Below are 14,027 nucleotides of genomic sequence, written 5' to 3'. Positions count from 1 at the left end.
CTTTGTGCTATCACCGAGACTTGGGGCCATGAGGCAGCTCGTCCTTCTCTGTGTTTCGCTATTCTGGATGGTTATAGCATGCTCCATTAGGACAGGGTTGTGGGAAGAGGGGGGTGGTGGTGGTTGCGCTTATCTTTAAATCTTACTTCTGCATATGGGAAGTAAATTGTGCAACTGTTGATGGGATATAGCTAAAACCTATCAAGATTGGCCTTAATGCTGAGTCCACTGTTAACCTTCTCCTGCCTTATAGACCTCCTACAACAACAGGATTTTGCCACTGCTCTCTCTAATTTCACTCTCCCATTTCTTAAGTCCAAAACTAAATGTATAGTTTTGGGTGACTTCAACCTTTGGCTGGGGCAGGAATTGGATTCTAAAGCTACAGACCTTGAGTGTGCTTTGCCCAATTTGGACTTCATTCATAAGTTCTATGATCCTACCCACTGCAAGCGGCATACCCTTGATTGGGTCTCCACTCTTAACATCACCATCAAAGACTGTTATGTAGCAGCCTGTCCATGGCCAGATAATATTTTTGTACATTTTACTGTACAATTGGAATTCCCCATCAAATTGGGAGGCTCTTACAAGCAAGAATTACTCTTGAGAAATCAGAGTAATCTTACTCTGGAGCGTATCGAACCATTGCGACCTACTAATATCTCGAATACTCTAGCACCCCTAAAAAAGAAATTCTGCAAAGATATATGTAATAGGAATTCTTGGTTCTCTCCAGAATTTAAGAAACTTAAAAGTGCTACTCTTAAGTGCTTCTATGCGTGGAAAATCTAATTATTCTCCTTTGATGCTCGTAGCTTACAAAAGAGCAGCTAAACAACACAAATTAGCTATCTTAATGTAAAAAAAAATCACCCGTAACACCAGAATTCAGAGTGTACAATCTGAAGTTAAAGAATTATTCAAAATTCTTAAAGAACAAGAAACACCATATAGGCAGGATTCTGGTTCTGTAACCAAAGATGCTGCTTGGTGCACTTCAATCCAAGAAGCCATGCAGTGCAAACTTAATAAAATGAAGGTAGATATTGCTGAAAAAAGAGGGGCTCAATGGATACTATTGTGAGTTAGCGACAATGTTACCACACTGAAAAATCCTCTGATTGCCCCTTTTAGTTTTTCAAGCATAACTTTGTCAGAATTAGATAAAATCATAGAACACCTCAAGGCTACAACTTGTAAAGGAGATCCCTGTTTAGCAGTTATCATCAAATCCTGCTCTCCCATTTTGTTAGATGCTATCTGTGAATTTGTTAAAGCCTCTTTCCAAGAAAGCTCTGTGCCCTTGGGGCTAAAAAAGGCCTGGATAACGCCTATCCTAAAAATACCAGGTCTACCAGATGACATCCCGCTTAATTATAGGCCCATCATAAAAACTCTGTTCCTGCTTAAAATCTTGGATCGGGTAGCTTACGTGCAGATCTCTGTTCATCTCAATGCTCATCCAATTCTGAATAAATACCAGTCAGGATTTAGGCAGGGATTTGGGATGAAACAGCCTTAATAGAACTGAAATCCAGACTACTAGATCGCATGGACAAGGGTATGACATCTCTCCTTATGCTATTAGATCTTTTGGTGCCCTTCGACCTGGTGGATCATTCCATCTTGATCCTCAGGTTGAGGGACGTGGCCAAATTCTCTAACGAGGCAGTCCAGTGCATTTCCTCATTCTTTTTCAATCAAGAATGCAGAGTTTATTGTGGTGAGGCGGAAGAGCCTCCTACAGTTTTTAGAATTTGGTGTACCTCAGGGTGCTTGTATCTCACCCTGTTTATACAACATATTTACGGTTCCATTCTTCATACTCCTAAAGAAAAATGGGATAGTGTTTACAAAATACACTGATGATACTCAATGTGTCACCCCTCTCACTGGTATGCATGATAAAGATGAATCCCACCTTAACAAGGTATACAATATCATTGAAAGTTGGATGGTGCAGAATGGACTAGCTTTAAACAGGAATACAACTGAGCTTTTGGTTGTGGGTACTCCCAACATGGTTAGGAAATTGGGACCTGCTTATGAGAGTTTTGTATCGCGGACACCAGTATTGCTGTCCGAAAGAAGGTCAAGAGTTATCCTTTGACCAACATCTCAATATGAAAGCTTATGTCAGTAATCTAATTTCATGCTCAGCTTATTATTTTAAGCTCCTGGCCCATCTTCATCCTTTTATTACTCAATCTAATGCTGAAACTATTGCACAGGCCATAGCGGATGCAGAAATTGATTACTGTTGCAGTCTTCTTTACGGTATCAACAAAGGGGAATGTAACCGTTTACAGGTCATACAGAATAGTGCAGTACAAGTGGTCACTTGAACTGAGTGGAGGGACCATGTTTCGGAAGCGAGACGAGGCCTGCACTGACTACCAGTTGAAACAAGGTTACTTTATTGCTTGTTACTAATTACCCACAAATACTGATTGAGTAAGATTCCCTCTTACTTAAAGGACCTGCTCAACGAGAAAAGTCTGGTAAGATCTCTCAGGTCCAATTATACTGATCAGTTGGCTCTGCCTAGATGTAATACCATGAAAACACCCCAGAGAGCCTGGAACGATCTCCTGTTAGTACCCTGGGGCTTAAAGTGTACTGAACTTTTCAGGAAGAAATTGAAAACTTTGCTATTCAATTAAATCTATTCCTCCTGATTCTCTTGCTCTGTCTGGCTTCTACCTGCTCATTTGTTCACCAGTTTCTCTGTTTTGTGGCACCCTTTAGTCTACGGGTCCATGGTAAGCGTGGTACAAATTATTAAAGTAAAGTAAATATATTATATGAGCTTTAGTCCTTTTTAGAAACTTCCAAAAGTATATTGTTTATTAAAAACTATAATGTTTTCAATTTGTTTTAATTGCAGTTATTTCTGAACAATATTATTTCATGTTGCTGTTATTTTTTTATGCATCACTACCGTTAGTTATTAATATGGATCTCTTTTAATTATTATTTCTGATCAATATATGTGTTTGCCTATTGACTATTTTTTATTAAATATTTTTTATATTTTGACCGTGATAATACATTTGTGGACAGCAGTATGTGCAGTAAAAGTAATAACAACGAAGGATGGCATTGGAAAATGACAAAAGATTATTCAATAACAGCTACATCAAAAGTGAGAACGAAGAAATATATACATATTTATATATATATATCCAGTAAAAAAACTTTGTTAAAGGGACGTTATGGTTAAGTTGCGCTACTAAAAACTTATGAAATTCAGTAAAAAAAACTTTGTTAAAGTGCCGTTATGGTTCGAAGTAAAACTGAAAAACCCTTGAAATTCGCCAGTTATGGTAAGCTAAGCAACCATAACTCATGCCACCACCGTGCACTGCTAACACTAACACCCAAGACATCAAAGATGGCATCACAAATGTCAATAATAACATTTATTTATTAACTTAACAATAAGATCTATGCCTCGTGGACAGTGTGGAAATTCATTTTTCACTGCTTTAGGAACTTGCAACTCCAACATTTCCCTTGCACCGCTCCAACACCTATTCCAACACTCAGCCATTAACAATGTAGTACACAGTACATACTTTTAGCAAAAGTACTATTTATCTGAAAACAACATGAGCTAAGGCCATCCCTGGGACTGGAATGGTGAATAAAGGGCCAGCAGGCTAAGTTATCAGCCCAATCGAAGCGAGAGTGCATAACGCGATCTCTGGATCATTACCCCCCTTCCACCCCTAAAATAGGGGATGAATGCCATTATCAATCTAGATTTCCAAAGCAGTAACGCGTGCCCACTAAAAAAGAGGATTTTTCGTTCTAGGTGTCCCGGATTAGAAAACAAAATCCTTTTCCAACATGGCCACCATAGAAAGGGAAGGTGGTTGTTCCATACAGGGTCCCTCTTCGCTTTCCATGGCAGCCTGCAAAAAGCAAAAAGGAAACCCTGTTAACATATTACCACGGGCACTTATTTCTTCCCTTTCAAATGTATCCTAATGTCGAACAACTTTACCACACAGCTAGTCCCTGGTGGACATGGCCACTGTAATTCTATTTTTTATCCCTTCTGGTCATGGCCAGTAGCCACATTGTGCGAATCATGACCTTACACCATGATCCCGAAATTCTACCCACTCCCCATGGCTGTAGCCTACCCCTCAGTCAATAGACGTATACCGCTATGTTTTTAACTACATTACGACACTTGTCTAATACGAAAACACTCCCACATCTCGTCACATAACCAACCCTAATGATATTCTACACTTTTTTTGGATGACGTTCCTCTCCAGAGTAGCCAAATGCGCCCATAAGCACCTGCGTGCCGTGACGCAGAACCTGAAAATGAACACACAGCGACGTACAACGTAGCACGTCACATTTTGAAAGAATAAACTGTTTTTTAAAAGAAAACATTAACATTTTTGAATTGGTAAAGGACTTTTATTTCACAATAAACTGTCCGAGACCATCGGACTATTCCCATTTTCAATCAAATAGTAACTTTGTTTCTTTGGTCATCAGCGAAAATGTTAATCGTGAGGCACACGTTGTTCTTTTCCCATACACAAAGTGTTCATTTTCGATGAAGCAACCACTTCGGTCGCACAGTGATTTCCAAGACGTCGGCATGAACTTCGGCCTAGACCACCATAAAAGATGTTATGTTACTCCTAATGGCCCCTGCAGCGTATGGACAAATGGGTCCTGGGCGATCGTCCCACAAAACTGTGACGTTAGGCAGCCGGTCACAAGTACGTGCATCTGGCGTGCAAAAAAGCCATCGCTTGGCAACAGGAATCCATGGCAATCACAGTATGGCAGGATGTAGCTGGTCGGAAAACATAACAGAAAACATGTATCAATACCCAACCTTTAGCAAACAATTTAAAAAAAGACAAAAACAAGGTGGAAACTGATACACAAATCGATGTGGTGATATTGGACATTTTAAAGAAATATTAGCATTGAACATGGGCGAATGAGGTGATAGCCTACAAACGCCGAGAATCTGCACTCTCCATAAGAAAAAAAAAATGACAACTACACATAAAGGTAGCACTTCAGTTACATTGCCAAAATTATTGTTCTGGTAATAAAAAATTAAATCTTGTTCCGGTGTAGAGTCATCAAAAGTAAATTTACACAATATTTACCGTCTCCATTGTCTTCGTTAAACTCAGACAGCAATGTACTTGCACCAAAGAACCTTTTTGAACTGATATTACATGTGCCTTACAAACGTTTTGAATACAGAACCTTATCAAATGGTATTTTTTGCAAATTTTCACTCCCTGCATTCTTACTGAATTTTCCCTTTCGCTCAAGGTAAAAAAACAATTGACCCTTATGGGTTCAGTCGGATGCGTGGGCCTACTGAGTTCGCAACCAAAAAAGCATAGCAAGTTACCTTCACTCAGAATGCAAATACATTCTGACTTTGCAAGAACATAACTGAATGCATTCATGAGAACTACTACTCCCATACACTTGCAGACCCGCTGTTTCCATAAAACAGTGCAGGTGGCTGCCTCAGAATTCAAACTCTAGGACACCAGTCTGCTGCAATATTATTTTAAATACATTGTATACAGACGCAGTAATTCTTCACCTGTACTTAACAGACACTATATTGAGCAGCAACTTCCAATTTAACGTATGACTTTGGTGACAAGAAAACACCACTTTTTGACTTCCAGCTGCCACATCCCATCCCAGCCTCATTAACCCTCACCTTCCAAGACAATATCATAAATTTAACAAGTGCAATGTTGTGTTGTTTTATATGTGTTACCGGCAATATCCGCGTACACCAAAACACGAATGAATGATGGCGGGCACAGTGAAATAATCTGACGCACTTCACGCTGTTCAACATCCAATCAGTGAACACGTCACATGTCCGCAGACATGACGCTATGGTTTAGCCAATCGGAGCGAACAGGGAAGTGTGACCGCGGAGCGGACATAGATATCACACATTTTTTGAGACATACTTTTTGGTCGTTTTAAAGAAAACTACTGGACGAATTTACCAAAGCACGCTTTCGGGACCAAGCTCCTGCCGCAAATTTGGTGAAAATCCATCCAGCGGTTTAGGCTGTAGGCGTGCGCAAAGTTTTTCCCCCATTCAGTCTATGGGAAAAAAAGACGTTTTGGGACCCCCCTATAACTTTTCCCCCCCTGGACCAAACATCACCAAACTTTGCAAAGAAATTCACAGTGGCCCATATACTAGCAAAGGTTGGTGTGGATTCGTCCGGGGGGAGCGAAGTTATAAGCCGCCCAAGAAGTGCTCTTCCTATGGAAACAGCAACTTAACCATAACTGTATTCATAGGGCGGTGATAGCAAGCCTATAGGTAAGGTGAGTCGGACTCCCATAGGAACCCCTCAAAGTTCTATTGTTAATACATTTTGAATCGAGTAACAGATTTCACTGAAATTTTGAAAGTGATTAAGGACTCACCCCCCGCCTCCCAGACGATAAAGTTTCATAATGATTTGTTAAATAATACCAAAGCGCACAGCCGAAATCGCTAGACGGATTTGGACCAGGTCCAAAAAAACTTGGGCACGAAGTATTGACTCGCGATCCATGCGTGATTTTCAGGTTATTCCATGCAGTAGTTATTTCAATATATGACCGAGACGGGGGTGCCCCCTCTCAAAAATAGATAGCTATATCTCTGGGATTTACCCGAAACTGGGGGATTTAAAAAATGAAATGACCTCCCATCTTGTTTTTCTCTCGATGTGGCTACAGACATGGATATGGAAAAAATGAAACTCAGGAAAAAAGCTAATTACAGGTTGAAAAACATGCAAATGCCATTAGGCTAGAGGTGGGAAGGTGGTGGCTTGAGGGTACAAAGTGACATTTGGGAGTTGGAGGGGGTCTAGGGACTGAGTTTGCAACACAAAGATTTCTGTAGCCTCGGCTATAAACTCAAATAGCCGACATCTCAAAGCAAACTGCGTCATAGAAACAGCGTGTATTGTGGGGTAAAGAGAGAGAGCAGGGGAGGTGAGGAGGCCATTTCGGGAGTGCAGGGAGCTGGCACAGATGAGGGGGTAATTGGTAAGGGCCTAGGGGGCAGGAAGGAAAGCATTTTTTTCCCTGCCTGTTTTTTCGATATTCGCAGCTATAAAGGACAACGGATAGACACAGGTATGAATAGTTCAGTACCCACAGTTACAGTTGTTTTTTTTTAAATATATGTTTACAGCTATAGTGATGCTGGGGGTGAAAAATAACTGGCCAAAGGCTATGGCCACTGACAAGATTCCCATCCAGGTCTCCGGTCCATGCAGTAACAAGGACAGAAGCTGCTTAGCTTCAAAGAGAGAAAGCAACAAGCATCCTCAGGCCATGTTGCCCGATAAATGAGTCAAAGTTACAAGACCACTTAGAGAAACGTGCTGGCACTTTGATGCTAAACAGGGTCAGTCCTGGTTACTGCATGGATGGGTGCCGAATGGGCATCCACATTATTATTTTTTAAACCGTGCTACTGTCAATCCTTGAAAGTTTTGCCCTCAGAGACCTTTTTTTGCCTTTTGCTGAATTGCATTCTGGTATTTGTCTCCCAGTCAATAATACAAAAGTATTGATATTTTTACAGCAACAGTGGTTTCCCATTCCAGCAGTAACTGAGACAAGCCCTGCTTAACTTCAAAGAAAGTAATGGGTCAGCCCCCTAAGGCCATGTTGCCTAATGAATGAGCCCACCACACAAGACCACTGAGAGAAACATGGCCCAAGGGGGCCGTATCCTTCCTTGCTTTGAAACTAAGCAGGGTCAATCCCAGTTACTGCATGGATGGGAGACAGTCCACAGCCTTGAATGCTGTGTGTTTTCTTAATTTTAAAAATCTCATAACACACGGAATACCATTTTTTTTAAACCATGCTACTGTCATAGCTTGAAAATTATGCACGCAGAGACAATTCTTTTTGCCTTTTGCTGAATTGCATTCTGGTAGTTGTAGTCTCACAGTCAAGATGGGGGAATAATGCCACAATTGTACACTTTTTGCCTAACATAGTTTTATAGTTTGAAACACTTGTGTATAGGCGCGTTACAAATACCATATCATATCATATCATATACGGATTCATATATTTGAGTGTTGGAAAGCTTGCTCAAGTATTTGGCTTCCAGGATTGTACCCAGGTTGTCATGTTCTCAGTGCAGACACTTACTCACAAGAGCACACACACTTGTTTCGTATTCAGATTGTTGGGTTTAAAAGGTGAGCACCTTTTATACTTTGCCAGCATATATATTGGAACATATTCTCTCTAAGGTTATTTTTCTGGTGTTCATTACTTTTTTTAAAAATCCACTGCTATTTTGTCTTTCACACTTTCCTCTATGGAGTCGGTCTATTGAGCTACATTTTTGTATTTCACTTTAAGATATATGTTCACTTACTGTGCATATATTCATGGGTGTTAGGTTTTGATTTTCACTGTGGGGGCAAAAGTACCTAGGCCAATGTTATTTTTGCAGCTCGCCATTTTTTCCCTTGTACGTGCTGCTTAAATGTGGTTAGTTGGGATTGTGCGATGTATGACAACAGTCACCAAGAGACCAGCCATAAAACATGGGGCTTGTAGCACGCTGCTTAACTAAAGTGTGTGATCCTCTGCAAATAATTTAATTGCACAGGGCATTAACTAAAAACATTGGGAGCTCAAAAAACCTGCAATTTTTTATACATAATAAAAAAATAGATATTCTTGCAGCTACAGTGACATTGGGGTGAAGAATCACTGGTAACCTGGGTCTTCCATCCATGCAGTAACCAGGACCCACCCTGCTTAGCCCCCTCAGGCCATGGTGCCTAATAAGTGAGGCAAAGTTACAAGATGACGTAGAGCAACATGGCCTGAGGGGGCCGGCCTCTTCCTCACTTTGAAGCTTAGCAGTACTGTGCATATGTTCATGGGTGCCAGTTTTTGATTTTTGCTATGGGCAGGGGCGGTTCCTCCATAATGGATGGCTGGGCTTTCACTCATCTAGCGATTAGCAAGGAGATAAACAGCAAATATAAACAGGGAGAGCACTGTGTAAAAGCGCTTTCTCCCCAACAGTAATCCTGCTTTCTAGGGCATGCCCAACAGGCCATGCCTGGCTGAGGCGTCCTGCTCTCCAAGCCAGGCATGAAGCATTGGGAATTCTGCCTGGTCACTGCAGTGAGAGGGGGCGCTCCTGTACACCCATCCCTCATTGCAACTTAATCAGAAGCCTCGGGCGTTCATTTTTCAGAGCCCCGACATGTGCAATGTTTGCATGTCTGGGACTATGAAACCTGTCACCACAATGCTTCCTGCTTCCTGGTGGTGACGTGATTCCTGGAGGATACTGTAAGCAGAGTAGCAGGTGGACAGGCCGAACTGTCAGGTAAGTTGCTTTTCTCGCCAAGTGAGTGCATGTTTGCATAAGAGCGAGAGAGGATGTGCGGTATGTCTATATGTATGAGCGTGTGACAGGGGCGGTCCGAGTGGCTTTCTGCGAGTGTTTGTTTAGATATATGTGTGTGTTCATGTATGTGTATGCGAGTAACTTTGCATATGTGCGTGCAAGTAACTGTATGTGTATAAGGCAGGGTGAGGTGAAGGCTCCTGGTCAATGTTGCCAGTTAGCAGTCTTCTAACACGGCAATAGATTTATTCATAAGTTAGTTACGTTCCAGGGCTTAATATTTGCGTTTTGCAGCACTCGTCTTCCAACAGTTACTTCACTCGGAGTACACATCATCATCTCCGTGACTCTTACACCCTTGCCTCCCATCATCCACTTGCTGACAAAGACGGGTCTTTTCAGTGTGTATTTAGTGTTTCAGCTCCCTGCTGACTGGCCTACTTGTGACATTCGTTGGCCTTTAACCCTTGCTGCGGTTGTCTCCATTCAAATATATGCACCTCAGGGGTGCCTCAGACTGTTTTCTGCTTTCAGCAAGGGAGGGGGGGCAATCCATCATTTTGAAATGGGCCCCACACATCTTCAGCTGGGCCTGTACCTGGGGCAAGCATATTTGTGTGAATGTGAATGGGGAGGGGGCAGATTGCTATGTCTTTAGCAACTGCACCACTTGTTGAAAAATGCACATGTAACGGTCTCACAATGTCAGCTAGACAATTCGAGCCCATTATTTAAAACACGTTGACTAATTTTGCTTTTAGTAGACCTTTTTAATTAAACCGAGAGCACAAAACGAAGGTGAGTGCCCACACACATCATGGCATATGCAGGCTTATCGGGATCACGCAAACAGTGTACAATTGCCCCAACTATAACCTTGTTTCTCTATTTGAAGATGCACCCACATCTTTTGTCTTGTTTCATTGATTCAATTACAGATCACTTGAGGGAGTGTTGGTATGATGAGATGCTGTGCTTTTTTCTAAGGATGCCTAGAAATGTTTATTGTAGCATCTAGGTTCAGACACAGATGAATTAAAAATGTGCCACTTTTATTCATCACGCACCACCTAGATATGTAAAATGCATCCCGTTGTGGTGCAAACCTTTGGTGCTGTGCTATGAATCCTGGGTGAGACAAAAGAATGGGACAGTATGATACAAGCACAACCGGCATCTCGAGGTGCTACATCTCTACAGCAATAAGAAATATGCTTAAGCGTCATCTCTTACCAATCACGATTGGAGTTCAGCAAAACAACATTCTCACATCAGGAAAACATACATCATGTCTAACTAACAATGAACATATTTACATGAGTAACAGAGGCAGATTTAAAACCCAGGGAAATATCCCAGTGTTGGGCTGTGTGGCGTCTACACTATGCACATCAATGGCAGTATATTTGTGTGTGTTGGAGCCCAGTGCTACCCTGTGTTTAATCAAGTGACAGGTTCCAACTACAGTAGGGGAGCTCAGTGTGTTTGTGCATTGGTCGATAGAACTGTGTGTGCCATGTTTATCTCAGGCTTGACAAAGAGAAGTACTTGGCAATGTTCAGCCTTTTGGCACCCACACAGTTAGAAAGAATGGGTACAGCTGAGCCAAGCCTCCACCAAAATCAAATATCGACCTCGCCATCTCTTCAAGGATGTACAAGGGCGCCCCCAGGGCAATAACCTTTTCACTTTAGCAAATAGTTTCAAAAAGACAGCATCCTCCTTGCAAAGTGATGAGGTAAATATGTTTCCCCACCTGGTTAATAGGAGTCGTCAGTGAGGTGGCATGCTGCATTCAATGCAGCCAAGCATAAAATCATGTATTCGCTATAGAGAGGCCCCAGAAGCAGTTCACAGTGGCACACATGGCATTAGAGCCCGTCACAGAGGAGAGTAATTCTGCTGCCACTTGCACAACTGTACAAGGCATTGGAGCAATGCAGTGGAATAATGGGATGAAAAGAGAGCTTTACCCACAACAGCAATGACATTGCTGCAACTCTATTGTGCATTCTTCAAGAGGATAAGGAGAAGAGAAGCATGAAAGACGTCGTTTAGTACCTCCATGTGTATGTGTGTGGAGTTGTGGGGGTGGAGCAGGTGGGTGACACATCCATTCACCCTACTTCTCATGGGCAGCATAATTAGGGAAGTTTTAAAGTGGTGAGGGGATCACTGTTTTAAAGTGGCAGTGAAGACACATCGTTGCACCAGCAGGATAAACATGGTAAATGGCTACAAGGACATACATACCAATGAAAGTGTGGGTGCCAGTGATAACATTTATTGGGGGCATCAGACTCACGAAAATATTTAGCAGTGGCGACAATGACATACTGATGACGGCATTATCATGAAAGTCTTTTACATGAATGTATGAATGTTATTTCATTTATTTCTTTGTTAATTTGTAACGTGTTTAATACCAGCAAGTGGTTTCTAAGCGAGGGATCGGGATCCGAACCTGTGTTGGTGCCGCATTGTTTTGCTTCCAAGACAAATGTGTTGCCCCTTCCTCCCCAAGTACAGACACCAGCATCATTTATTTAATATTTATTTTTTCATTTGTGTAGCATGCACAAGCCCACAGGCAACAGGGCGCTGTGGAGACCCTTAGGCACAATTGGTGTTTACTGTGTTACAGTCTTACAATAGTTACAATGTTTCAAACAGTCATATACGTATATATGTTACATTCAGGAGAGCATACATTAGGCTACTGAGGTCCGGAAACGGTGGGATGCATCATGAAAGTGTTTTACAGTTGGGATGATGGCATATATCGTGGACACAAGCATCACAAGCATATGCTATACAGTGACCATGCTAGCATATATTGTGGGCCAAGGCACCATGAAAATGTGCTGTAAAATACTCCTGTGTCCTCTTGGTGACCTGGCCTCTATTAGATTTATTTGTGTTACTCTAAAGAACGGATTGTACATTTTATTCCATTTGCCCCATCTTTAGCAACAAATGTGTTGCAACATTGCACTATTTCAAATGCATTATTTAAAAAACATGAACCCCGCCAAATATTGCTACATAGCTTCCGGCTCCCTCGCTGATTGATTGTTTGTGCAAATATCTTAGAATTATTTATGCCCCACCAATGTAAAATGTAAAGGGGGTAATTCATAGAATTTAGCACACAAGTGGCGCACGCGGCTGGCGCACAGTGTGCGTGTGCGAATCTCTGCGCCAGCCACGTGCGTTAAAATCCATTTCCGCGCACAGCGTATTCATGGATTTCAGCTACCAAAACCAGCCATGGCGCACAGTGGCGCAGCGACCCTGCAGCAGCGCCAGTTACGCCCCCAAGAACGCCCCTCGCGCAGGGAAAAGCCATCAAAATCCCCAATCCAGCGCAAAGGGCTGCGCTAACCCTGTACCAGCACGGCAAGCGGGGAACGAGTATTACTGGGGATAGCGGGATGTTTCACACGCGATTGGCCCTGTGTGAGGGGGGTATGTGTATTACTGGGGTGCGCAGGAAGTTTCACACGCGATTTCAGCAGGGTACGTGTATTTCAGGGGTGCGCGGGAAGTTTCACACGCGATTTCAGCAGGGTACGTGTATTACTGGGGATTGCGGGAAGTTTCACACGCGATTTCCGCAGGTTACTTGTATTACTGGGGTTCGCGGGAAGTTTCACACGCGATTGGCCCTGTGCGAGCGGGGTACGTGTATTACTGGGGTGCGCGGGAATTTTCACACGCGATTTCAGCAGGGTACGTGTATTACTGGGATGCGTGGGAAGTTTCACACGCGATTGGCCCTGTGCGAGCAGGGTATGTGTATTACTGGGGTGCGCGGGAAGTTTCACATGCAATTTCAGCAGGGTACGTGTATTACTGGGGTGTGCGGGAAGTTTCACACGCGATTGGCCCTGTGCGAGCGGGGTACATGTATTACTGGGGTGCGCAGGAAGTTTCACACGCAATTTCAGCAGGGTACGTGTATTACTGGGGATTGCGGGAAGTTTCACACGCGATTGGCCCTGTGCGAGTGGGGTATGTGTATTACTGGGGTGCGCGGGAAGTTTCACACGCGATTTCAGCAGGGTACGTGTATTACTGGGGATTGCGGGAAGTTTCACACGCGATTGGCCCTGTGCGAGCGGGGTACGTGTATTACTGGGGTGCGCGGGAAGTTTCACACGTGATTTCAGCAGGGTACCTGTATTACTGGAGTGCGCGGGAAGTTTCACACAGGATTGGCCCTGTGCGAGCAGGGTACGTGTATTACTGGGGTGCGCGGGAAGTTTCACACGCTATTTCAGCAGGGTACGTGTATTACTGGGGTGCGTGGGAAGTTTCACATGCGATTGACCCTGTGCGAGCAGGGTACATGTATTTCTGGGGTGCGCGGGAAGTTTCACACGCGATTTCAGCAGGGTACGTGTATTACTGGGGTGCGCGGGAAGTTTCACACGCGATTGGCCCTGTGTGAGCGGGGTACGTGTATTACTGGGGTGGGCGGGAAGTTTCACACACGATTTCAGCAGGGTACGTGTATTACTGGGGATTGCGGGAAGTTTCACATGCGATTGGCCCTGTGCGAGCGGGGTACGTGTATTACTGGGGTGCGCGGGAA

This window comes from Ambystoma mexicanum, chromosome 1p, assembly GCF_040938575.1.
Source record: "Ambystoma mexicanum isolate Mex_15411 chromosome 1p, UKY_AmexF1_1, whole genome shotgun sequence".
NCBI classification, from domain to species: Eukaryota; Metazoa; Chordata; class Amphibia; order Caudata; family Ambystomatidae; genus Ambystoma; species Ambystoma mexicanum.
This window is presented reverse-complemented; position numbering follows the sequence as displayed.